Consider the following 4,520-nt stretch of genomic DNA (forward strand, 5'->3'; position numbering starts at 1 on the left):
AAGACTGACTTGCAGGTGGTAAGCTGATCAGGTGGGATTGAAAATCCCTAGAAGCATCCCAGGAGAAATTCACACGCACTCACTTGACAAAGTCAGTGATTTGGGGGTAAAACTACCCCTCTTCTAGGGAGACACAGCTAGAAGTCAGGGAGCCAGAGGCTTCTTCACTGCCTCTTTGCCAGTGTCAGACCTGATGAAGCCGCTTCTAACAGAGAGAAAGCCCAGAAAAATGTCAACACCCTTTCCTCCCCACTCACTGCCATTTAAATATACACCCCTAGGTCAGGCGCTTCCTGGTTTTTCTTAGATTGCGGACCATACCCAGCAAAGCAGACATGAGCCCCAAAGAACCAAATCTGCAATTAAGCCGCTGGGAATTTGCGGAGAGACTTGCCAGGTAGAACAAACAGGCCCCAGGACTGGAGCAGATGACAGTGGAGGTTTAATTCTGTTGTGCTGGGGAAGATTGGCAAGTGTGTTCCAACTGGAGCAGATCACTGCAGTGGAGGTGAAATATATTTCACAGGATATTTTCAGAGGGAGATGCATGCAGAGGAAACCGTTCCAATTTTTTTTTTTAATCTTTGCAGTAACAAGCTAGGTAGGAGCATGTGGGTAATTGATGCATATGCATGAGAGCATAATTAAGAACTATAAGACCTGGAAGATTTTCAAGCTCTATGGCAATTATAAACCATGAAAAAAATACCCTTCCTTGGGGTGTAGGGCTATTATTCAAGCATCTCTCCTCATTATGGTATCCTGAACTTACACAGCACTGTGCACAAGTGAAATAAACAAAGGGTGAGCTGTCATAAACTAATAATGATCCCTGGCTTTGTGCTTTTCCCAGAGTCTTCCCACACATTATCTCAATTGATCCCTTCAGGGATTAGTTCTCTATTGCTGCTATAACAAATGTGTACGTACTTAGAGGCTTAAAAGAATACCACTTTTTTCTCTTTGATTCTGTAGGTCAGAGATCCAAACTGAGCCTTACAGGGCTAAATCAAAGTGGCAGCAAGAGTGGGTCCTTCTGAAGGAAGGACAGCCTATTCCAAAGGAACAGGGAGAAACTATTTCTCACCTCTCTCAGCTCTTAGCCCCCTTGTCCACCTTCAAGATCAACCACACGACATCTTCAAGTCCCTCAGCTTCTATCATCACATCACCTCTGATCTGCTTCCCTCTTAGAAGGACCTATCCCCTCCTACCCCCACGGTTACATCAGACCCACTCAGATAATCCAGGAGAAGCTCCTCATCTCAAGATCCTTAACTTAATAACACCTGCAAAGTCCCTTTTGCCATATAAGGAAACACAGTCACAGGTGTCAGGGATTAGGACATGAGCTTCTTTGAGGAACATCGTTCAGATTACTACACTACAGAAATTCTATGAAGCAGGCACAAAAATCCCATTTGCAGATGAGGAAACTGAGATTCAGGGGGGTTCTTGACCTGCTTTGCTGGGCAACTTTCCTCATGCATCCCTCTGATATTTATTGAGCACTTGTTCTGTGGCAGACACAGTAGTAAACAGAGTGAAATCTACCTTGATAGAAACATAACCAGTTATTTAAATATTCACTTAGATGCAAACATGTTTGAGTTGTAAAGGAAAGGAATAGGATATTAGGAGAGAAACGCTTAATATAACAGAGGGGCCACCACTTAGATTTGAGGGAAGAGAGATCAGGGGAAGCCTCTTTTAGAAAGTGATTATTTACACCAAGACCTGAAGATGCACAGGGGCAGACAATCAAAGGCAGGTGGAATAGCATTTGATTCTGAGGGAACAGCAAGTGCAAATACCCTCAGGTGGGGAGGAAAGTGTGCCTGCAAGGAGGCCAGCAGAGCTTGTATATGGTGGGTGAAGGTCCTCTCCTCCTACAAGCCCCTCCTACCCTCCTTGGATTTTCACCCCTTACACCCACCCCTCATCAGAGCACTGCACTGATTCTAACTCCCTGAATATCTGAGTCTCCTTGACTACACTGTGAATCGCAGAGCGCTGGGACGGGGTCTGTTCATCTCTACGTACTCAGTCTCGCACAGTGTGTGGTCTATGCCAAGGTGCTCAATACATTCTCTGATGAATAAATATGCAAATGAATAATGCACAAATCCCTCCTGCCATGAGACTCCCTGTGCTCCAGTGCGATCAGGGCACCAAGTGACTGACATGACAACCCTACTTACTGTGCAGGCACCACATTACTCCCTTATTTCTCCCCGGCTGATCTGATTTTCCTCCGAGCCTCTCCTCCTCTTCTCAATCCTGCCCTCCATCTGTTAGATAGTGAGGGGAAAAGACTATATTTAGTTCATCCAGTTCAAATTTTACTTGATCTGTTCGCAGTCTCTTTATGTAACTTCATACTCCTTGGGTTACTCAGTCTTTCAGATTTCTGCCCTTTCCCACCCAGGTGGCAGCCTAGGAAATGACGCAGGCTCTCAGCCTGTGACCTGGCAGCTCTCCTAAGCCCCTGCACAACTTTAAATCCTTCCATGTTGGGATGGAGGCTGTTTGGAGACAATGAAGGCTATTCAGGTACCGTGGACAATACAAAAAGTATGGACTGAATGACCCACATTCAGTTTCCTTTGTTATCAATATTATTATTAATTATAACTGAGAGTGACAGACTGCACTCCAAGAGAGTCACACCCTGTTACTGACCCGCAAAAAAAAAGATCAAATGGCAGGTGACACTCTTATTCTTAGTTTCATTTTCTTTTTCTGTAAAACATATGGAGAGTAAGTTGTATCCTGTCCTACTGGGTTCTTCAATTTGCAAAATCAAGGTGAAAAAAAAATGTTGAGGGTGGTGCCTGTAGCTCAATGGAGTAGGGCGCCCGCCCCATATACCAGTGGAGGTGGCAGATTCAAACCCAGCCAAGAAAGAAAGAAAGTAAGAAAGAAGGAAGGGAGGGAGGGAGGGAGGGAGGGAAGGAGGGAGAGAGAGAAAGAAAGACAGACAAACAGACCACGTTGAGAAGGGATGATGAGAAGTGCAGAAACATAAGCACGACCACCCTCCCCACACTCCCACCACACTCCTGATCTGATTCATCCTCCCAACACTGTTCTTTCACCACAGACCAAGATCTTAGGGAGCCATGTCCCAATTAGTCCCCCTCCATTCCTGGAAGTCCACTGTCTTCTGATCCTGCCACTATTTCCAACATGGACTCTCAATCCTTCTGGTTTGTTACCTTAGGGAGGCTACTCTCCCTTCTCCCTGCCTTAGCCTCCCTCCCTACCTCACTACGACTGGCAGATGACTAAGTGGGCCTGCTGTGGGACAACTCAGAGGGTAGTTGTTCAATGCAGGTCTGTCCCTTCCAGGCCAGGAGGCCTACTGCCCCCATACCCAGGTAGGCCATCTTATATTAATTCCTTCCTCCAATTTGCTCTGGGCTTAGATATCCTTCCCATCTGAGGACTCTCCAAAAATCCTTCCCCTCCTCAAAAGCCCAGGACAAGTTCTCCTCCAGTAAGCTGTCTCAGAATTCTTCGGTCCACACCAATGTCTTCCTGGCCGAATGCTCACTGTCCCTATTCTAAGCAGAACCACACGTGTTAAGGTTTCTCTTGCATCTGTTCCAGGTGCCTTGTTTCCTCACCTAGCTGTAATACCCATGATGACTGCGTCCTGGACATCTTAGTGCAGAGAAGCAGGGGCAGCCTGATCCCCAGGAGGGGCTGAAGGTCTGGTGGACCCTCCTGTCCTGGGACCGGCTAACTCACAACAACAGTGCCCACTGGGACTCTTCCCACCAGACACACGGCCTCCGGCAGCAGTTGAAAGCCTCTCTGCAATGGAGAAAGGGGTGAGATAGCTGATTTGCCCATAAGTAAATAACTGTTGTAATTACGGAAGATTATTCTCAACAGACCAGCAGACGGAAACCAATTTGCATAATAGACGTGGCTGTTCATGGAAATGTTTCTGATTTGTCTACCACAGCAGAAGAAGACCCTAAAATTAATGTGCGTGTGCCAGCACCAGGGAACCCAGACCGCATTCTTCCACCCCCTTATCCACAACATACACACATTGCCCCCCACCCGCCTCAGACTCAGCATCAGCAGACGCACTTTCAGGACGAAGAGGCCTTGGAGAAAGCACAAGCCTGAGACAGCAGGGCAGGAGGAACCACGCAGAAGCGAACCATTTCCCATCCCGCCAGGAGCTTGGGGTTGCCCCTGCCCACCTGATGGGAATCTTACAAGAGTCTGGTATGTCCTGGAAGCCTGTGACAGAAAGCCATTTTGGAGAGGGATAGAACAAATGGTAACTGTCAGAGAGGTTGTCTGGTAAGTTCTGAAATGCTGTCTTTATGTGTATCAGAATTGCCAAAAAGGTTTTTCATAAAACATGGATTTTGGCTCGGCGCCTGTGGCTCAAGTGGCTAAGGTGCCAGTCACATACATCTAAGGTGGCAGGTTCGAATCCAGCCTGGGCCTGCCAAACAATGATGGCTGCAACCAAAAAGATAGCCAGGCGTTGTGGC

This window comes from Otolemur garnettii, unplaced genomic scaffold (assembly GCF_000181295.1).
Source record: "Otolemur garnettii isolate 467f Iridium unplaced genomic scaffold, OtoGar3 scaffold00022, whole genome shotgun sequence".
Classification (NCBI taxonomy): domain Eukaryota; kingdom Metazoa; phylum Chordata; class Mammalia; order Primates; family Galagidae; genus Otolemur; species Otolemur garnettii.